This window comes from Schistocerca piceifrons, chromosome 2 (genome assembly GCF_021461385.2).
Source record: "Schistocerca piceifrons isolate TAMUIC-IGC-003096 chromosome 2, iqSchPice1.1, whole genome shotgun sequence".
In the NCBI taxonomy this organism is placed as follows: domain Eukaryota; kingdom Metazoa; phylum Arthropoda; class Insecta; order Orthoptera; family Acrididae; genus Schistocerca; species Schistocerca piceifrons.
Genome location: NC_060139.1, coordinates 290,433,091 through 290,457,133, shown reverse-complemented (window position 1 = coordinate 290,457,133; position 24,043 = coordinate 290,433,091). Strand labels below are relative to the sequence as shown.

The following is a 24,043-nucleotide window of genomic DNA, read 5'->3' as shown; positions in this document are numbered from 1 at the left end:
AAAGTTGAGACTCATATACCTCAAGGAAAACTAAAGTCCATCAGATCTGTAGATCACCTGCGCCTGACATACACGCAGGATTTCCCCATTACGTACAAAGTAGGGGTGCTACTCCAATACCGGAGAGCCTTGGTAATACTGACGGTTTAAGAAGGCTAAAATAGGCTGAGGGTGTGAACTGAATTTGTGTTATGGAGGCACTAGACTAGGGGAGTCTGTGCAGCTGTGTTAACTGTACTGCTACGGTGGTGTAATGGCTGACACATCTGCCTAGTAAGCAGGAGCGTTGGGTTTAAGCCCTGGCAGTGGCACAAATTTTGATTCGTTTCTTCAGCTTCTATCACTATTGTAGGTAAAGTTGAGATTCATATAGCTCAAGGAAAACTTAACTCCATCAAACAGACTTTTATTTAGTTGGATAGATGGACTGCATTTCCAAGATGATATCAACAACGACAACAGAAGTAACTAAAAAACAGCAGGAAACATAAAAACGACGTTATTTTTGCCAATCTTGGATGCAGAATATGGAAAAACTGGGTTCGCAACACGTAACCTACACGGAACAACTAAAGATCGGGATGTCAACAAACCTTGTTTATTGATTTGCGAAGAAAACAAAATCCTGGACATATGTGGTCTTTAGAAAAGTTACTGTTAAACTGTAACATCGTCGTTCTCTATCATGCCGACTCGAAACGCGCCAGACGACTTGACACTTTAGGGCATTGCAAAGTGTAATGCCACTTCCTCGGACGAGAAATAAAAATCAAAAATTAGCTCCCAATACCCCAAAGATTTCCCCCCAAGTCCCAAATTCCCAGAAAAGTGAATAAGCGAACTAAGTTCCATTTATCACTATTATTAGGACAATAACAAGTAATTAAATCAGGAATCTAAGACTTGTCATTCAGCAATCTACGAAAGAAAGATTAAATTTCAGTAAAATTAAAATCAAAATCATAATAAATCGCAAAATTAGGATAAATTAACATTCGCAAAGTAGAACCAACTACGTTACGAGAGTTAGCCGAAGCAGGTCATATATTTGAATGCTCGTACATGTAGGCGCGCTTAGATTGTTTTTGAGAACGAATAATTGCGATCTATTATGACGCAGTAATACGATCTTCTGACTTCAAATATCACAGCATTAGAATTCGAACGGAGGACTTTTACCTACTAGAATAAAGTGAACTTTTAACTAGATAATTGAACTAAACATTACTTAGACAGTGATTTAGGCAACGAACACTGATAGACAATTTTCATTCATAATAGCCAGTGGTTTATGGAACTTCAGTGATAGGTCCGAAGCATATAATTTAAATCCCCCCCAGCACCTGGGAAAGTTTACTTCTCCAGGCTCGGTTAGGAAGTGACTGATATTGTGCAATAAAACACCCTCTCTTGCCAAGTCGTGCATTTGTGATTTAAAATTCTATCAAATTATTGACATGAAACTCCCGAGAAATAATTACGCGCAGCGATAATATTTGACTGTAGCGCTCGGCGCTTGTGTAGAATCTTTGACTCAAATAACAAGCCCACTGTTACGATTTCTTAGATACTTGAAATTACAACCAGCTTCTAGGGAATCTGTTGTGGATGTGACTGTATTGGTTTTATCATTAAAATTTCATCATTAATCAGTTAAACATCGATTACGAACGATTAATTACGATTCTTGGTGAAGTAAATATCTCACGCACGTCGACATTAGGGTTCAGCACTGTTATTTTGTGTAACGTTGTCTTCGTAACTTGATAACGATCTCAACACTACCGACTGTCGCCCAGTTTTAGCCGAGGCCAAGTACAAATCAAACCAAATCATCAAGAAGAAGAGGCGTTATAAAAGCAAGCTGGCTACTACTGCCTATCTTTCACATTCACTTGGCTACGTTCGGTCGACGACAGCGGAGCCCTTTCTTATATAAATTAACAATGTGTTCACTATTTTAAAAGTAGCAGAACAACTGTCGTTTACACACAGGTTATCCCTCGGACCATCACATCGACAGTTTCTGTTTTGTACATGAACAGCAAACTACTGTGTCATTCGCGCCTAAATTACTGGTCTCCCCCAGCTATCACGTCCTGCTTCATGTATGCTCCTCACGCTAACCGTATCACACACTCCGTGCCGTTACGAAACACGCCAGACGTCACACACACGCCACCTGAAAGCCGCCCAGTGTAACAACGCTCGTCAGTGCTTTTCTACAGCGGTCTGACTGTGGCCATCTACAGCGATCAAATATTAGGCTGCAAAATTAATTTGGAAGAAAAGATACTCCGATTTAATAAGAGACACATTGTGGCAAGGATAGATTACGGGCAGAGTAAAAACTCACATTTAGCACGACCCCTGGGTATTCCTGCGAAGAAAAATCAAGCGGCCCTGAATACTTTTTTTTTTTTTCTTTCGTTTCCTACTCGTGAGAGCACGGTTGACTGTTGTACGACTTCGTCTTTGTCAGCCAAATGTCCCAACAGACCACATGGAATCCCAATCGGAACTCTTTGGGAGGCGATTTTTAGTTCCAGATTAGCCTAGTGACCAAGGGAAATCTCCAAAAAACCTTGGGCGGACTACGAGATTGGAACAATTTTAATTTTTTTCTGGGACAATGTTACCACTGTATTTATTTTGTGCATGAAAGTGTGTAAACAGTTCAAAAATTCAATGCTGAAAATGACAAATATGACGAGAGAGATAACAACAAATCTGAAACTTTACGGCAGATTAAAATTATGTGCCGGACCGAGATTCAAAGTCGTGACCTATACCTTTCGCGGGCAAGTGCTCTACTGACTCAGTTAACCGAGCACGACTCAAGACCCGTACTGGTGGAAGTGAACTCGTGACTATCCTCTCACTTGTGCGACTGGATTCGTGATTTCCTTTCAGAAAGGTCACAGTTCGTAGTAATCAACGGAAAGTCATCGGGTAAAACAGAAGTACTCGTAATATCTGGCGTTCTCCAAAGAAGCGTTATAGACCCTCTTCTGTTCCTGATCTACATAAACGACTTAGCAGACCATCATAGTGGCACTCTCCGATTGTTTGCTGATGATCGGTCATTTACCGTCTTTTAAAGTAATCAGATGATCAGAACCAACTGCCAACTGATTTACACAAGCTACGTATCTGTATGTTGCGAACAGTGGCAATCGCTCTAAATAATGAAAAGTGTGAAGCCATCACATGAGTACCTAAAGGAATCCGTTAAATTTCGGTTACAAGAAAAATCACATAATTCTAAAGGCTGTATTGTCAACTAAATACATAGGGATTACAATTACGAATAACTTAAACAGGAACGATCACATATATAATGTTGTGAGTAAAGCAAACCAAAGGCCACGACTTACTGACAGAAGACTTAGAAAATGTAACCGGTCTATTACAGAGACTGCCAATACTACGCTTGTCCGTCCTCTTCTGGAGTACTTCTGTGCAGTGTGGGATTCGCCTGCGATAGGATTGACGTAAGGCATCGAAAAAGTTCAAAGAAGAACAGCTCATTTCCCGAAATAGGGGAGAGATGCTACGGAAATGATACACGAGTTGGGGTGGCAATGATTAAAACAAAGGCATTTTTCGTTGCGGCAATATCTTCTCATGAAATTTCAATCACCAATCCTCAGAGTGTGAAAATATTTTGTTGGCGCCCACCTACAAGGGGAGGAATGGTCATCGTAATAAAATAAGAGAAATCAGAGCTCGCACGGAAAGATTTAAGTGTTTGTTTTTCCTACGTGCAGTTCGAGAGTGGAACGGTAGAGAACTTGAAAGTGGTTCGATGAACCCTCCGCCAGGCTTTTAAGTGTGAATTGCAGAGTAATCATGTAGATGTAGATGGGTTGTGAGTCATGCTTGAGTAGCTTAGATGGCAGACCATATGCCCGCGAAAGGAAAAGTCCGGACTTCGAGTCTGGGTCCGCCGCACGGTTTTAATCTGCCAGAATGTTTCATATCAGCACACATTCCGCTTCAGAGTGAAAATCTCATTCTGGAAACAACAAATCCGTTTCGCTAAGCAACCAGATGTCGGAAATCCATACTGAATATGCACGTAGCATCCGGCACGTCATGGTGTGTTACTGGGAATGTAAAAGTGGACAATTTGTTTCACTCCTTTATTGTTCTGAGCAATATGTAGTACAATAAATGTTGTACCTTGGAGCAGTTTTCAGACTTTCGCCTGTAATCGAAGTTAAATTATTTTCATATTCCATTTTTAAATGAGAGCTTTGACTGTCTGTGTACCGCAGTCTCTTCCTGAAATTACAAAGATTACTCAGAAAAATTCAGGTTTTTTACCCATGTCACAAAAATGTTCGAAGTTAGAACAAGGCCGTGTACCTAGGAATAATACGCTATTGAAATTTAAAACTGTTGCACTGTTGTAAATCTTGTCAAATCTTTATTCAGTATTCTATCTGTTACAATATTACTCTGATACCCACCAGTAAAATCACATTATTCAAAACCAGTTACAAGTTAAATGCATTTTGTAATAGCAGTTATTAGAAAGTAACACAAGTTTGTATTTTCAAGAGAGGTGAAATTATTACGACATTAAAGAAACTTAGGTGATTTGCAAATACTCACATGTTACAGACTTACTTCCGCTTCAAGGTACAATACGGTGCAAAATCTACAGAGTATGGCTTAACTCTTAAAAAGTTATGTATTGTATTGTATTGTATTGTATTGTATGGTAACCGTGGGCCTAGAAACGACGGAGAGACTCCGTCGCCGCCGCAGCCGCAGTGGTCCACAATCCCACGACGACTACCGCAGTCCACTTCACCCCTCCGCCACCCAACACCGAACCCAGGGTTAAAAGTTGTGTAACTAGTCTTAATAATATACAAAATTTTACTCACGATAAAATTCTGTGTATGAACAATTAACAATATCTTCCAGATGGCTTTCATGCAATATACACCACTTAAATGTGCAGAACTCAGAATATTTACAAACATTGCAAGAAAAAAACCAGCCATACGTCTCACAACAACAAAAATAGTAGGAAAGGCTGGAAACAACTTGTGGCGGTCTAAAGCGTGCATTCTTTCACGTGATTCAAAAATAGGTCGCTACAGGATGTTCCGAAACTATTCGCTCAAATTAATACAGGAGATAGACAACATCAAAACAAATATATTTGGTTATGGTACACATAGGCCCCGAGGGAAAATTATGACACTGGGGACGCTTTACAAGGAAGGTAGTTTAGCATGCTAATTATAGGAGGAACTGCTCGAATGGGTGACCATTTTCCTGTATGTATGCAGTACATCAGACTATTCGTTGTCGTGTCCATGCGAAAATTCCTGGCATGTCCGCAATCGTACCAGAAGCGACGGCAGTTCTAACGACGAGGTGGTGTTCTCTTTCCACAGAGGTTTCATACACCAGCTGCTTCCTATGTCCCAGAGGAAGAAATCCAGACACGTGTGGTAAGGTGAGTTGGGTGGCCAAGCCGCAGTGCCAACTCAACCGATCCGTCGATTCCCGAAGGTGGCTCTGAGATGATTCCCCACAGCAATGGTGAAATGGGCTGGCGCCTCATCGCGCTGGAAGTACACTACGTGATCAAAAGTGTCGGGACACCTCCAAAAACATACGTGTTTCATATTAGGTGCATTATGCTGCCACTACTGCCAGGTACTCCATATCAGCGACTTCAGTAGTCATTAGACATCGTGAGAGAGCAGAATGGCGTGCTCCGCGGATTTCACGGACTTCGAACATGGTCAGGTGATTGGGTGTCACTTGTATCATACGTCTGTACGCGAGATTTCCACACTCCGACACATCCCTAGGTCGACTGTTTCCATTGTGATTGTAAAGTTAAAACTTGTAGGGACACGTAAAGCACAAAAGCGTACAGGCCGACCTCGTCTGTTGACTGACAGAGACCGCCGACAGTTGAACAGGGTCGTAATGTATAATAGGTAGACATCTATCCAGACCATCACACAGGAATTCCAAACTGCATCAGGATCCACTGCAAGTACTATGACAGTTAGGAGGGAGGTGAGAAAACTTGGATTTCAATGTCGAGCGGCTGCTCATAAGCCACAAATCACGCCGGTAAATGCCAAACGATGCCCCGCTTGGTGCAAGGAGCGTAAACATTGGACAACATAACAGTGGAAAAACGTAGTGCGAAGTGACGAATCACGATACACAATGTGGCGATCCGATGGCAGGGTGTGGGTATGGCGAATGCCCGGTGAACCTCATCTGCCAGCGTTTGTAGCGCCAACAGTGAAATTCGGAGGCGGTGGTGTTCTGGTGTGGTAGTGTTTTCCATGGAAGGGGCTTGCACCCCTTGTTGTTTTGCGTTGCACTATCACACCACAATCCTATATCGATGTTTTAAGCATCTTCTTGCTTCCCACTGTTGAAAAGCAATTCGGGAATGGCGTTTGCGTCTTTCAACACGATCGAGCACCTGTTCATAATGCACGGCCTGTGGCGGAGCGGTTACACGACAGTTCCCCAAGAAACCTTCCAGCACCTGATTGAACGTATGCCAGAGGGAGTGGAAGCTGTCACCAAGGCTAAGGGTGAGCCAACACCATACTGAATTCCAGAATTACCTATGGAGGGCGCCACTAACTTGGAAGTCATTTTCAGCCAGGTTTTCGGATACTTTTGATCCACTGGCTATTCTGGCAATACATGTTCCATGATTATGCAATATCTACTTCGGTTGAGGGGGAGTGGTAGAATGTACGGTTCAATCGACCTATCACCGAAAATTCCGGCCTACGCATTAAATCCGAATCACTGTTGATGAGCATGAGGTCGACTACCTCCTGGATTCACATGTGCCCAAACATACGAACTATGGATACTGAAGCAGCCTCGTCGATGTACCGGACCTCGGCAGGAAATAAGGGGTGCAGGGCAGTCCGTTGTAAAAACCACTGTGTCAACTGCAGGCGCTAGTACTGCCACGCGCAACAGATGGAAGTGACGAAGCTGTTGGTCATGTAACGCACTCCACACGAGGCTATGTATGCCATCAAGGATTGTGTACTTGTGTACTCTTAGATGGAGCGTCTTCAACACGTCGCAGAATCTCGTCTTCCAATTCGGCAGTTCACACAGTTCGATTACGATTACGATCTATATCATCCACTTTCTCGGTCAGCAACCCCGTCACAAAGGCTTACGTCAACACCACTAACAAAATGCTCCCTAACATTACAAGCTGACTTCACAGACTCAATGTTCCTTATCGAAATTTTTGTTTTTGTTTTCTCTACCTCCTGTATTAATTGGAACCAATACTTTCGGAGCACACTGTAGATTGAAACACCGACCGGGAAACATCGTGTCTATCTATGTATATTATCTTCAAGGTAAAACACACTCTCCTACAGGGCGTCCAGGGCTCGATGGAAAATGTGTGACGTATTGTATACGTGCGTGGCCGCTGTAAGAATTCTTGAAGCAAATTTCTCAACTAAGTCAACAGGGGTACAATACACTTCGGCTTTCGCGTAGCCCCACAGAAAGGAGTCTGATGTGGTGAGATTCGGGGATTTTGCAGGCCAATGTGCAGGTCCTTCCTGGCCGTTTCACCGATTGCCGAAAGTGCAATGCTTCACGCACTACTTCTGCAAAACGCACCGAGAGTCATCACGGTGGAATAACACTACGCACATCAAATCAATTTTGGCGTAACGAGGATTGAAGAAGATACTTTTTGTTCACCTCTTTCGCCACGGGAGTACTCACGAATGTTTAGTGGTCATTCAATATGCATTTCCGACACCGTGGCTGCTCCACGAAATACATTTGTTGCTGGCAACCTTGCGGTCTTACACACACACACACACACACACACACACACACACACACACACACACGTATGCAGGGCGCAGTATACTACGGGAACACGGCACCGAGCTAATTTTCTGCCTTGTACCTAAGATAAGCGGCATGCTACGTTCTGTGGAGGACGACGTTGACCTTGGAATCCCTGAGACTGTACAGGGTATTTCAAGGCCTCACCAGCAAGCTTTAAGCGACTTTCGGCCACGTAAGGACGATAATGTTTCATAGAAAGAAACCATACTCTTTTCTACCCAAACGTTTGTGGCAAACATTTATTAACGTTAAAAACATCGAGCTGTAACGTGGTTGGCCTTGTAATTGCGAGGGTAATAAGTCAGCTCAAAGCTTGGACGAAGGCTAGAGATAGAACCGTCCCTAGTACATCTACATCTACACTCCACAAACTACCTTGCGGTGTGAGGCGGAGGGTTCTTTCGCTATCGCTACCTTTTTTTTCCATGGCTCTTTGTTAAATAATTCCACGTGGGAAGAATGTCGTCGGTAACAATTCTCCTCCTCCCCCCCTCCCCCAAACACACACACACACACACACACACACACACACACACGCACAGGCACAGAGAGAGGGAGAGAGAGAGAGAGAGAGAGAGAGAGAGAGAGAGAGAGAGAGAGAGAGAGGAGCTCTATTTTCTCTGATTTTTTTCTTCGTTATAATTTAGCAAGACGAACGTGGGACGAAAAACACTTCTTGCGAAGTACTCTTCTGAATTTCCACAGTAAACTTCTCCGTGACTCACACCACCTCCCCTATAGCGTGTGCCACTGGAATCTGTTGGGTATCTCCGTAACGCTCTCGCACGAACCAAAGCATCCCGTGACGTAACGTGCCGCTATTGGTTGCATCATCTCACTTGCTTCCATTAATCCAACCTGTTAAGGGTTGCACAGTGATGAGCAGTACTCAAGAATCGGTCGAACACGTCTTTTATGAGCCGCTACTTTCGTGGATGAATTATAGTTCATTAAGTTTATTCCACTGAGTCTCAGCCTTTGATCTGCATTTCGTGTAATTAGTTTTCTGCGGTCGCTCAGCTTTACGGGGCTCTCGACGGTTACTCGGGGGTATTTGTTGCCAGTGATGTGTCGCCAGTAGAATAATCGTGCAGCAGAGGATCTCTTCGCCTATTTATGCGCTACATTTGGTTATGTTCTGGGTCAGCTGGCAGTCTCTCCATCACACGTCGATCAATTGCATGTCTTTCTACATTTCACAGTTTTCTGATGTTGCCGTCTCCTTATAGGCAAAATATTCTTCTGCAAACAGTATCACGAATACACCAAATTATCCACTGAGTCATAAGCGCAAATTATAACGTGTTAATTGACAATGAACCACGTCTGTGTACTCGAGAACTGCAAATGTGATGAACTGTGATAACTCCATCATGGTGTCGATGTTCAAACCAACCTTCTGCTTGATGGCACGTTCATGTGGTAGTTTTTCCATCAAGTTCCGAATGGTGCTGCCATCCAAATGCACGTGTTATTTACTAATGGGCCTAGTTTACCCATGCCTGTTGTTTTATCAGCAGGAACAGTATTAGGCTGTCCGCCCTCGGTAGCTGAGTGGTCAGCGCGAAGTATGTCAATCCTAAAGGCCCGGGTTCGGTTCCCGGCTGGGTCGGAGATTTCCTCTGCTCAGGGACTGGGTGTTGTGTTGTGTTAATCATCATCATTTCATCCCCTTCAACGCGCAAGTCGCCGAAGTGGCGTCAACTCGAAAGACTTGCAGCCGGCGAACGGTCTACCCGACGGGAGGCCCTAGTCTCACGACATTCATTCGCTCAATATTAGGCTGGTGCATAAGTTCGTAGCGTTTTTGTTTTGTATATTATTATTTCAGTCGTTTTAGATTTATCTATCGATTGTCATTTTTATTTTTACTTCAGTGTTGCTTTGAGTTTAGATATGTCATTTTGTCATTTACAGATATTGAATGGAGCTGTAGATGCTATAAAAATGGGGTGCCTAGTGGAGAAATTGGGAACATTTCCGACGTATTCCTCAGTTTGAGTTCAGTAGAGAGGTGAGAGCAGCGGAGGCAGCCAAAAACATTTGCGCCGTGTACGTGGATAATGACAATGAACAGAGCACGGCAAGAAGGTGGTTTTTTGTTTTAAAGAGGATCGTTTTGACATTAGTGACACTCCACATTCAGGAAGACCTTCGGTGTTTGATGAAGATCGTTTAAGCGCATAAATTGACAATGATGCACGCCAGTGTACTCGAGAACGGGCAAATGTGGTTAACTGTGATCATCCCACCATCGTGAGACATATTTATGCAGTGGGGAATGTTCAAAAAGCGGGTGTATGGGTACCGCATGCTCTAAGCCAAAGTCACAGAAACCACGCCGAACATTTCTATTCTGTATCGTTACTGGTGAAGATAAATGGTGTGTATATTCTAACGTAAGGAAAAGAAAGGAATGCCTGAGTCCAAACAAATCAGCAACTCTGGTGGAACAGCGTATACTAGAGCCGGGTTGGGAAGTCATTTCGTACGTACCTTATACGGCTAATCTTGCGCCCTCAGATTTTCATCTTTTTCGCTCTATCGAATAACCTTCATGGAATATCCTTTCCGGTAAACAGTGAAGGAGAATATTTTACTGATGACTAGAGTCTGTGTTATCTATATCTGTTGTGTACATTAAACTTATGTTTGCTACAAACTTATACACCAACCCGATAATTTCTTGGACTACGAGTGTCCGCATGCGATTGCTGTTCTACCTTACTAACAAGGTTTCCCGCGAACTGGCTGATGGCAGATTTGAAAGAAGAAAACAAGGTTGGCGTTTAACGTGATCTCAGTGTTCCAGTGAAGTGAGAACGGCATACAATTACTCACCAAATGATGTATAAGGCGTGACGTAAGAGCAGCACTACACGGCCCGCTAGTTACTCACCGAGATACACAATCGCAGTTGCGCACTAGTGTGGACCAACACGCGGGCGATACGAGAAATGAGACATCGACTTGCCGGAGCAGTGTCGGGTGGCTCTTGGTATACACGTCACCGGGTCAGGAGGGCACACACTGGCAGCATTAATCGCTGTCGCGGGCGTTAGCACAGCTGACCAGGGAAGATAGCCGCTACAGATCCGCTTCTTCTGCTGTGCTGACAAGGATTCTGTGACCTCAGCGAATGAAAACAGCGGAGAATTACTTCTCTTGATGTGGAAGAGATGTAAGACGTCTATATCCTTGCGAGCAGAGAAACGTATCGTATCATTCGCTTTCTGTCGTTGTCCACACTGTTTCATGGAATAAGACGATGATAAAGATAACAGACACTCTTTACATTATGTTGTTAGCTACTTTACCACTAGGGTGGTCATTAGACGAAAAGTTTCAATATACGTGGCACAGATTTCATGTCAAGCTCTCAGTTAATCACGAGTCATACAATGAATAGAATACTACCAGACACAATAGTCTATAAGGGATGTGTCCAAGGTGACCCAGAACTTCTCAAAATGGCTGAAGTCGCATGACCTGAGCACCTTCATGCCTGCACAATGTTCGACGTACTCGTGCAGTATCGTACTGAAAGCACAGCTCGCGAGCGAGGTACAGCAGGCGAACAAACGGGTGCACCTAGTCAGGTAGTAACGCTTCTGTATCGTTCACCGGTGAGAGATGAAAATGTGTTGCTTGCCATATTTCATCACAGGTCAAAATCCCACGCACAAGATTACATCCAGCACGGACAAAAGTTGTCCTGAAGTTTAGCGCAATGCAACGATAGTCGGACGCTGCTGTCTGGCAGAGGAAACACTGTTTATCTTCTGTAGTTAGTCCGTTTCGATGACACGTATTTAAGAGTGCAGTTAGCGCTTACATATTACTTTAAAGATTTAATATGATACTTGTCATAGAAGTGAAACAGCTTACAAAGAATATATTCGAGACATGCATGCTGTATTTCGGGGGGACAGTGAAGTTGTCTTTCCGCAATAACTCACGTTTAAATGGCATCCCTTTATTATTTTAAAACAACTGTACTAGAACTAGCTTGTCAACTTATTACATGCTTCTTCTGCAAAGGGTAACGAGAAGAAAACTAAGTGGCACGTATATTACAGTGTGCATACCAAGTCCAGATCAGCAGTCAATGGATGTAAGTGCTTTGTCCACACAGCAGAGCCATGTACTACGTGTGTATCAGAGTAAACCTACGGTGACGTCACTGTAGCCCGCACGTGTAGGGGTGCGATTGATGGTGGACCATCGACAGCACCCTGTCATGAAGGCTTTCTTAATGTACTCTACCATGGCGCCTGCGGTTTTGTCCCCGGTTGAGGTAGACGATACTCCCCTGGCACGATAGCACATGACAAGACAGCGCGCGCGCTTGTGTGTGTGTGTGTGTGTGTGTGTGTGTGTGTGTGTGTGTGTGTGTGTGCGCGCGCGCGCCTCTCTCTCTCTACACACACACACACACACACACACACACACACACACACACACACACACACACAAACACACACACACACACAACCGCTGTATCTTACTTCTCCTTCAAAATGGCACCGCCGATGTCCTTCCCCATCCTCTACAGCTTCCGAGCTTGTGTACCGTCCCTAATGACGTCGATGTCGGAGGGACGTTAAACCCTAATCTTGCTTCCTTCCTTCCTGCGGATTTCGCTTGTATCATAATCAATCCTTATACAAATACAGGACGCAGAAAAAGGTAATAATTTGGAACGATTTCTGTACAGGATTTCTGCGTTAGGAAACAGAAAAACAGCAACACATTAAATTCTGCAGTCTTCCTTCCCCTCCTGTTAAGTTCTTCCATTAACTGCTGAAGTTTATTTGCACTAGAGGTAAATAGTACAGTGCTATCAGCAAACCACAGCTTATTCGGAGACGTTCCACTGACACGCGTTCGTCCCCCTTTCTCCAGTTTCAGGATTAGAAGACTTCCTACGCTGTTCTCGATAACGGTTCTGCCGAAGCGGACTCTTTTTCCTCAAACTCCTGTTCATCAAATTCTGAATGTCCCCCTATCCTGATTACGTACAAAAGAAGCTGTAGCATTGAAGTATTGAAGTACGTACGTATTCAGCTGAAACTGAGTCAAACGTTTTTAGAAGATGTATGAAACTCTGACGAAAAGGTAATACACACGCTCTGTCGAATTATATATTTCTAATCACGACTTATAAATTAACCATTGTGCTACATCAACTTATAAAAAAAATCCTTTTCTTGATTAAATGTTTTCTCCTAAACAGTTTCTTATAATTTTAGTAAATATATTTACTTTACAGATAAGAGGCTGATATATTTATAGTTATTATTTATAGTTATATTTATAGTTATTTTCTGTTAAGGATAATAATATTACAGTGCTCTTCTCGTTCTGTGACATCCCACAAAATTGTCTTTCTTCGCAGGCGTTCTACAATCAATTCGTCGCGTTCTTTTTGCATTACTTTCCATACAGTTTTAACAATTGGTACTGGTAGATTATCATCTCAAAGCACCTTCACTTTCTTCATACCTTGAATGTCTCCATACACCTCACCTGGCACTCACATCCACTCTAAATTTTTACGAATTGTTTCAGTTAATTCACCTTATCTTTTATGGTAGCTAGTATTGGTTGCTTGGAACTCTCATCTCTTTAATAGCTGGCTTGTGCCGTTTGATATTTTCTGTTCCCTTAATTTCTTTCTATCTGTAGCATCTTATGATATTTACGTAAGTGTCTTTGTTATATAATATACCCGTTTCGTCTATGTTGTATGGAATTTTGTCTTTTGTTTGGTGTGGGGGTGGCGGGGCAGGGAGGGGAATGAGGAGGGGAGGGGTTAGAGAGAGCGAGAGCGAGAGACAGAGATATTTTTAGCAGTATTACATTCAACGGTCTTGACATGAAATGGCAATTTTTTTTAAGGTCGCAAATATGCCTGTATTATATAAAAGTGTCGTTGCAAGCTGTGGGACTGTAGTCAAGGTTACGACCTTGGGAAGGCCGCTCCTGGCTACGTGAAGGTGAGGCACACAGCTCCCTGCTAGCTGGACGTCACGGGGCGCCGACAGGAAGGTGTGGCTGCTCTCCGCTCCCTCCCCCCCCCCCCCCCCCCCTCCCCGACCCCTTCCCCCTACCAAACTTTCTTAAAGCTTCATCACCAATTCGGACACACAAAACCTTTTTGTTGTTGTTTTTCTTTTTCGGTCATTAGTCTTCTGACTGGTTTGACACGGCCAACCCTTCCTTTTAATTTCATCGAAAGCTGAAACTTCCCGGCAGATTAAAACTGTGCAGGACCGAGACTCGAACTCGGGACCTTTGCCTTTCGCGGGAAAGTGCTCTACCAACTGAGCTACCCAAGCACGACTCACGCCCCGTCCCCACAGCTTTACTTCTGCCAGTACTTCGTCTCCTACCTTCCAAACTTTACAGAAGCTCTCCTGCGAACCTTGCAGAACTAGCACTCCTGAAAGGATATTGCGGAGACATGGCTTAGCCACAGCCTTAGTAGTGTTTTTCCATCACTTTAATGTCCTGGTGAAAACGCCCTCCTTGCTCCTCACAAACATCTCCCATCTCATTCATCAGACTTGGAATGTCTGAGCAGTACATTAAATCACCCTCTTGTTGAAGAAAAACTTGGAAAACGTTTGCTCTCTCTTTCTATACATATAATGCTGGTTCCAACTGCCAATAAGTTCTTTTTTTATAATCTAGAGCCAAGCAATTCAGCTTTTTCTTTCGTTAACCCAGATCTTTAACCAAATCGTTAAGCTCGGTCTGAGTAAACAATTTGGCCTCTAGACGTCCAGTATTACAGTGGAATTCATCATCATCTGGTTCATTTAAATCACATTGTACATCAGAAAATACTTCAGCTGGAATAGAATTTAAACCATCTGGTGGTTCAGGAACCGGCAAAACTACACTATGCCCTACTGGTCGGACAGCGGACGGAAGGTTAGATTAGGTTATTACCTCCTTTGCCGGCCGCGGTGGTCTCGCGGTTCTAGGCGCGCAGTCCGGAACCGTGCGACTGCTACGGTCGCAAGTTCGAATCCTGCCTCGGGCATGGATGTGTGTGATGTCCTTAGGTTAGTTAGGTTTAAGTAGTTCTAAGTTCTAGGGGACTGATGACCACAGCTGTTAAGTCCCATAGTGCTCAGAGCCATTTGAACCATTTATTACCTCCTTGTTTTTCGAATTATGACCCGTAATATCAATACTGCAAAAGTATCAGTCATTAGAAGGATTTCTTGGCTCCATCCATATCATAGGACAAGACACAAAAATAGAATCGACCTTTTTCTGCCAGCAAATGTATATTAATTACATATCCCTTTTTAAATTATTTTAACTACATAAAAGCTGTCAAATTCTTTAAAAATCGCTTAATTTAATAAGAAATGGTGGGTAATACAGTTTTTTAAGTACCATACTTGGATTTGCCACCCTATAAAACATAAGAATAAGATATTTTCAGCAAAAAAGTTTTTCCATCATTGGCCTGTGCTATTGTTGTTGGCGTTCGTTTGCTGTCGATTCTGATGAGGATAATCCCATCACTGAACTATTCACTCTCTGCCCACGCTTCTTGTTCTCCCGTTATAACATTTTCAGCTGTTGTTGATAGTACGCCATGTTAGTTTGACCAGAAATCTTTATCCTCTTTCCATTTCTCTTCACTGACCCTCACGATATCTAGACTGGCCCTTTGTATTTCCCTTTTCAGATTTTCTAGCTTTCCTACCACTTTCAAATTTCTGACATGCCATGCTCCAATTCGTAGAATGTTACCCTTTCATTGATTATTCAGTCTTTTTCTCGTAGTCATCCCCCGTTGGCAGGTTGGTTGGTTAGTTGATTGATTGACTGATTTTTGGGGAGGGGGCAGGGAAACAAACAGTGAGGTTATCGGTCCCATCGGATTGGGGAAGGATGGGGAAGGAAGTTTCACGTGCTCTTTCAAAGGAACCATCCCTGCATTTGCCTTAAGTGATTTAAGGAAATCACGGAAAACCTAAATCAGGATGGCCGGACGCTGGTTTGAACCGTCGTCCTCCCGAATGCGAGTCCAGTGTGCTAACCACTGCGCCACCTCGGTCGGTCCCCTTGGCAGAGCTTTCCTGGAGATCTGAATGTGCGGCCAATCCGGATTTATTTATTTATTCTTTTTGTTTTGTGAACGGAGAAGTTATAATGAGATACTCGCAAGGGAAACCAAAAGTAACAGTCCGCACTCAGCGTTAGCGGAATGTCTTGTCGAGGGAACCACAGAAGTACATTCGACTACAACAAAACTAACAATACAAGAAAAATTTCTTCCCACTGAAGATCACATTGGAAGCGAAAAGAATACACAAAAACTGAACAGTCTTCTGAAACTTCTCTCTATGCTCAGTCTTAAAATAGCTATAAGTAAACAGTGGTACGTAGCTTGTGACTTAACTTTCTTGGGCTAATGTATGACTGTTCGCTAAAACCTTGGCTCGTAGATGTCTCAGTGTCGAGCCGTACGACGTCTGCTTTACGCCCTGATATGGCAGTGACCCGTCAATCCACTGCACCGGTGATCCTGCCGTAAAATGTTTGAGGGCAGAAACGTAAATAAAAGATCACGAAAATCAAACTAATAATGTACGCTACACTCCAGATTTATATTTTACCTAACTGGTTTATTCAGCAAGATATAGATTTCTATTTAATGAAATGAAATATGAGTTCGTCTAGTAAGAATGTCCCATTTGCAACTTGATTAGCAGCACACTAGTAGTGGTAGTCTCCACCTGCTATACTCAAAATACTGAGTGCGCTTACACGCCAATTCTTCTAACCGCACGCTGAGATGAGTAATTGCACAAATATACTATGTAATTACATGAGAAACATGAACGTCACACTTTGTAGCCGAAAATCGGAATAAACATTACGGCAAAAGAAAGTGGTATCGCAAACTTTGGTTAACCCGAGATGTACGCGTAAATCTTGATTTGTTATATGCACTACATTAATTGTTGATGTGATTCGATTTGTTGTATAAAACTGAATGAAGAGTAGTCTCAATTAAGGGTAGCACTTAATAATTGTTTGCAATACATTCTTAACCTCTCCTTCTGTTGATTTCTCTCCTGGACAATCAGAAATGCAGGAGGGCAGTATCGTCGTTACGTTGGTGGCGAGCATTTCCGTGTTCAGACGCGTGACCCTGCAGGGTCGCCATTAACCGCGGGGGACTGAAGTGAAGTGGGTCAGCCGGCCTCCAGGGGCCACGCGGGCACTCAGCACGCACGCCTGCCGCTAGGCTACACGCCCAACACTAACCACACGCAACACCTATTCGCAGCCCCAGTATGAAGTTTCTGCCGGCCGGAGTGGCCGTGCGGTTCTAGGCGCTACAGTCTGGAACCGAGCGACCGCTACGGTCGCAGGTTCGAATCCTGCCTCGGGCATGAATGTGTTTGATGTCCTTAGGTTAGTTACGTTTAATTAGTTCTAAGTTCTAGGCGACTGATGAGCTCAGAAGTTAAGTCGCATAGTGCTCAGAGCCATTTGAACCATGAAGTTTCTGTGGCTGACATTTTAAGGAATTTCGAGGTTCTGCGTGTCCCCATCTACAACTTTCTGAACGCCTACAATCCGCACAAACTCAGTCGTTCCTCCTCGTCCTGCCAATGAGTTCTTTCTTTTATTATCGTATTAACCGCGACCTTCAGCACCTCCTATGAAACTTCCTGGCAGATTAAAACTGTGTGCCCGACCGAGACTCGAACTCGGGACCTTTGCCTTTCGCGGGCAAGTGCTCTACCAACTGAGCTACCGAAGCACGACTCACGCCCGGTACTCACAGCTTTACTTCTGCCAGTACCTCGTCTCCTACCTTCCAAACTTTACAGAAGCTCTCCTGCGAACCTTGCAGAACTAGCACTCCTGAAAGAAAGGATATTGCGGAGACATGGCTTAGCCACAGCCTGGGGGATGTTTCCAGAATGAGATTTTCACTCTGCAGCGGAGTGTGCGCTGATATGAAACTTCCTGGCAGATTAAAACTTTGTGCCCGACCGAGACTCGAACTCGGGACCTTTGCCTTTCGCGGGCAAGTGCTCTACCAACTGAGCTACCGAAGCACGACTCACGCCCGGTACTCACAGCTTTACTTCTGCCAGTACCTCGTCTCCTACCTTCCAAACTTTACAGAAGCTCTCCTGCGAACCTTGCAGAACTAACACTCCTGAAAGAAAGGATATTGCGGAGACATGGCTTAGCCACAGCCTGGGGGATGTTTCCAGAATGAGATTTTCACTCTGCAGCGGAGTGTGCGCTGATATGAAACTTCCTGGCAGATTAAAACTGTGTGCCCGACCGAGACTCGAACTCGGGACCTTTGCCTTTCGCGGGCAAGTGCTCTACCAACTGAGCTACCGAAGCACGACTCACGCCCGGTACTCACAGCTTTACTTCTGCCAGTACCTCGTCTCCTACCTTCCAAACTCATTCAGCACCTCCTCTTCATTACGGCCATGTCCAGATTTCGCGGTTCCTTCCCCTCTCGTTTACTACACTTTTTAACACTGCACTGTTAGACACATTTAACTTGAGTAAATGTTTTACTATTTACATACAGGTCACGTTTCGCACAGTACCACTTTCAACAGCCATTGTTACAAAAACCAATCATTTCACATAACCACACCTTTCTTAGTTGATACAGATCTTTTCACGATTTGTGTCAGCGAGTGCATTATATAAAGTATTTCCAGTTTTTGTTGAAATGTATTTCGGAACATCTCCAGAAGATGAATGATTAGGAATGGCGCATTGTGAGGCAGCCAAAATGTCGTTACGTAGAAACAAATGGTTCAAATAGCTCTGAGCGCTACGGGACTTAACATTTGAGGTCATCAGCTCCCTAGAACTTAGAACTACTTAAACCTAACTAACCTAAGACACACATCCATGCCCGAGGCAGGATTCGAACCTGCGACCGTAGGGGTCGCGTGGTTCCAGACTGTAGCGCCTAGAACCGCTTGGCCATTCCGGCCGGTTACGTAGACACACTTTCTTGCTGCCGGCCGGAGTGGCCGAGTGGTTCTAGGCGCTACAGTTTGGGACCGCGCGACCGCTACGATTGCAGGTTCGAATCCTGCCTCGGGCATGGATGTGTGTGATGTCCTTAGGTTTAAGTAGTTCTAAGTTCTAGGGGACTGATGACCTCAGATGTTAAGTTCCATAGTGTTCAGAGCCATTTGAATCATTTTTATTTTTAAATTTTCCTGCTCAGTGACACTACCATTTTCCAAAAACTGTTAGAAATTAAATAGTGAGGACCCTTGTACCTTGCAACACTCTTCAGACATTCCCCTCTAGCCAGGCCTGTAATGGAAGTTTAATATATTTTCATATTAATCTATTTATTCCTATTGAAATTCAAACTCGTTGCAATCGAGAATAATCTCGTCAATACTGTATTTAATCGTCTTTCTGTTACATTATTAATGTGTTACACATCAATAAACAGTAAGCGTAATCAAAGAAAGCAGGAGTTTTCTCAAAAACCTGTTTCAAGCTAAATGCCAACGGACCTGCCGCAGATCACGACCGGTTCACGTCACATCACCGAAGTTAAGCGCTGTAGTACTTGGCTAGCCCTTGGGCGGGTAAACGAGCGCTGTTGGCAAGCGAGGTGCATTTAGAACCCGTGAGGCCAATTTAAGATGCCACCTGATTGAGCAGTAGCGGCTCCGGTCACTGAAACTGACTACGGCCGGGAGAGCGGTGTGCTGACCACATGCCACTCCGTATCCACATCCAGTGCTGCCTATCGGCGGAGGATGACACGGCGGTCGGTCGATACCGTTGGGCCTTACGGCGCCTGTTAGGACGAAGTTTAATTTTTAGTTGCAAGTTACTACATTCTGAAACTGAAGCTGTTGGAAATTAACACAAATATCCATTTTCAGTTCAAGTAAGATAAGATTGGAGAAACTCATTTCACTTGAGAGTATCACATATTTCACGGTAAAAGACCACCTCCTGTTTCAGTGTACAAGATAGTACATGACCGACGAACTACGGCCTAACCGTCCATACATTAAATAACTAGTTTCAAAAATATACCCTACAGAAGTTCGAAATGGTTCAAATGGCTCCAAGCACTATGGGACTTAACATCTGTGGTCATCAGTCCCCTAGACTTAGAACTACTTAAACCAAAGTAACCTAAGGACTTCACGCACATCCATGCCCGAGGCAGGATTCGAACCTGCGACCGTAGCAGCCGCGTGATTCCGGACTGAAGCGCCTAGAATCGCTCGACCACAGCGGCCGGCCCTACAGAAGTATTACTTGCAAAAACAATGTGTAACTGAACAACTTAACAATTCATTCCAAGTGGCTTTAATATTTTACACAGCACTTAAATGAGTACAACTCCCAATATTTACAAATGCTGCACAAAAACAACCCCATGTCCAAAAACAACAAAAATTGAGGAAAATGGCGGAAACTGAACATGACGGTCTATAGTGCACATTCCTTCGCGTACTCCTAAAATCAGTCATCACTATACTGAAACACCGACCATAAACGTCACGTGATCCTAGCTACACTGTCGTCTAGGCACAAGAATCCAATAACACAATCAATTTTTGTATTTAGGGCAGCTGAAGATGATTTCTGCATGAAGTGAACACAAAAGTAAAACCAGACTGGGGTGTTTTTCACTAATTACTTTTTGGAACCAAAGCCTTCATTGTGTGCGAAACGGAAGGTATAAAATATTTGTACCATTTGTACCAGTTTTGATTTATAGTAGTTACGGTGAAATTATAATGCGAGAAAACACTGAAAAACAGGCACGACAAGGACTATCACATGAAAAACAAATAGTACAGACTGTTACACACTCCGGAATTAAATTCTTCCGGAATTCTAAAATAATGGAAGGAACTGACATTAAGACGATTATGTCAATTTAGTGTGTAGAACTATGAAACTGGTAACAAATTATCTGAATATCCCCCGCACAATTATGACAACTAGGGCAGATTTATGCTACAACTATTGTACAGTCAAGACATAAAGGAATTAAAAACATTAGTTGCCAGTGGACACTGATTTACACCAGTAATTGAAAATTTGTGTCGGACTGGGATTCGAACCCAGGTCTCCTGCTTACCAGGCAGATGTGCTGACCACTACGCCATCCGGACACATTGCTCAGGGGAACCATATTGACTAACCCAGCACGCCTCGTGTCAGATTCAACTTCTAACGCACTACTGATGTGGTATCCCAATCCAGCACACATTTTCAACTTGCCCCACTGATTTAAAGCAATGCCCAAAAGCAGCTAATGTCTTTAATTCCTTTGTGTCTTGATTCACAGTGGCTGCAAGACGTCTGAAAGAACAGAAACCAAACATATAATATTGTACGATCAGTTTGACAACTAATGAATATAAACTTCCGACCAGACTAATACCGAGAAGAGTGGAAATGAAAACTGAGAATCTGTTAGACGGCGACTTTGGTTTTAGGAAAAGACAACGAACCAGAAAAGTAGTTTTAATGTAATGATTTGTCTTGATGGCAGGACAGTTTCATTGGATTTGTCGACCTAAAAAACACGTTCGATAACGTAAAGTGTTACAAGATGTTTGAAATACGTATGAAAAACGGATATACGTGCAAAAATAATAAAAAAGGCTTGGCATTAAGGTCAATTCAACAATTTTCAATTTGGTAACGCTGACTGGTGATGTCCTCACCACAGCAGACACATACGGGTGGGAGTTTGGGCAGGAGGAGGGAGGGGAGGGAGGGGGCAGTGATGTAGAGCACGACTGTGGAATGTGTGGAACAGTTTCAATCAAATGTGGTACACATATTACTTACGTTACATACTATGTGAAAAGCACTGAGTGTAATACATCACGAGTACTCCTAGGTGTTGTCGTAAAAGATGAACCTGGTGAGACGGAAAAACAATCGAAAGTAGAAAAATGTTTGAAAGTGACTGACGTCAGTGCCACACCCACTGGATGAGGTAAAAGGCGACATTCCCTGTGACACTTCACACCTATTGGCGCTTTAGATAGATAGCGGGTGGATTTTATAGCAGTAACACTGATTATGGTTTGTGTACTGTATTTAAACTTTCAAAAGTCGTAAGCAAACCACCTTTTTTTCGACACTATCATCCGCCGATATAGGTGAGACGAAACATATTACAGGACGTCTAGCTGCGATCGGCTCATGCTTTGCACATTATTCTCACCAAGTTGTAATCGAAAAACGAAGTGATATCCTTCGTTGCCATATTTCAAGCACCTGTCAAAAAATATAAATTCGCTTTGTTGTAGAAGGACATCGAAAGCGAGAGAAGCAAGTCCTAGGCTACAACCAATTATTCCTCAAGGCCGCCTTAGTGGACCGGTCCTTTGTGGCGTAGAGGGCACTGTTGCATAACATGTGGTTCCAGACCGCTTAAGCGAAATGGCGAGCTCCGTGACGTTTGCCAGAACTACATCAGCGATAATTTTCGGAGTTGTTACGAGCTAGTGTGTTCTCTTCCGTTCTTTCTGCCATGCCGTAGCGCTGGCATCGAACAGAGTCGGTATCATTGTATACGGGGTGATTGATCTGCCCCTACCGATGTCGTTTTATGCAATCCGCAATGCTACATCCGGCATTCGAAAACCACGCGCGAGATTTTCACATTCTATCGGTCGTTACGCGCAAAACTATTAGACCTACATAAACAATGAGCAGGACCTATTTGTAGGAATTTCAATATAGTTAAGTTTTGGATGGGATACGTTTTCGCTGGATGTCACAGTTGTGGAGTTATTCAAGAAGAATGTACGAAAGTGACCTTCAAACGCACCTCCACCCCCACACTCATCCCTCGCCAGTCCAAACTATGATGTTTGTGGCACTCCCTCCCATCAGTGTAATTTCCAACTAACGAACTATTCCCAATATTCGACCTTTTTTAGTCTCTACTGACTGGACTATTACGCCACCAGCATCGTCGGCTATTCCGTTAACGTTATTATTTTAAAGTGCCCGTTAGGGTGATGAAAGTAAAACGACTTCTGTAAAAGTTAGACTAAAACTAATTACACTGACAATTCGATCCAAACTTAACCCTTACAAGCACAGTAGTTCCACACTCAGAAGGCTTGACGAGTATAACGATTTAATTATTTTATGCTGTTAAAATTCACAAAATGATTAGGTAAAATTTACGATAAGGACAATTTTACAATCTCTAAGTGTTCAACCAAGCCGGTGGCGTAATAAGGCCAGTCAGTGCAGTAGTAGGAGGGGAGTGCAATGAAGTAATCTATTGAGTTTATTGATATAAATTACTAATCACCTTTTTTTTAAGAAAAAAACTTGAATTATAGCATCCAAAGAAACCTTTTTCCTAGACTGACACTTTCCGCATCATTACGAAATGTCTTGTTCATGATCTGTAATTTAATGTAATCTGAACAACATACTAGAACCTTTAACCGGGACGGGGGGGGGGGGGGGGGCTGACTGTGGGAGTGGGGATAAATTTAGGTCACTTTTGCACGTTTTCTTGAATAACTAAAACTGTGGCCTCTACCGAAAACGAATCCCAGAATAAAATTTGCTAACTACATTAAATTTCACAAAAATATCCTATTCACTTTCTCTGTAGGACTAACAGTTTGCGCGTAGAGAGCGAGAGAATACGAAAATCTCGCGGGTGGTTTTTGAACGCCAGATATAACATTGCGGGCTGCATTAAAAGACATCGATAGGCGCAGCTGAATCACCGTGCATCGTGCGTCGTCTGCTTTCGAACGCTGGCTTACGCGGTGCCAGCCTCGGCGTGTTGAGACAGACACAGTTGGGGCTCGTAATCGTCAGAGGTACATCAGCGTTGGTAGGAACCTCATCCGCGTCCCTGTATCGGGCACTGTTTCAGTTAAACGATTCTTCGAATGTACACCTCACAAATATGTCCAGGATACCAGCTGCTGTTGTTTCGGTCATCAAGTTTAAGGCAGTTCTAGAGTCCCTTTGCTCGCCAGCTACCTTATTCGTTTCAGCGTAGCTGCTGTATCTAACACCATACACTCATACCTAGGCCTGCCTCTGTGATTCTTCTGTTACACCATTTCTTCAA

At 43.5% G+C, this 24,043-nt stretch overlaps 1 protein-coding gene and 1 non-coding gene across 2 annotated transcripts in view; both read right to left on the bottom strand.

Annotated features, from left to right (window-relative positions):
• LOC124776799 (phosphatidylcholine:ceramide cholinephosphotransferase 2-like) overlaps positions 1 to 24,043 on the bottom strand; it is a 303,955-nt gene that overhangs the window by 231,425 nt on the left and 48,487 nt on the right. The window lies entirely within an intron of this gene.
• Trnat-ggu lies at positions 21,018 to 21,090 on the bottom strand. Its single transcript has one exon. It is a non-coding gene; the product is annotated as a tRNA-Thr (tRNA).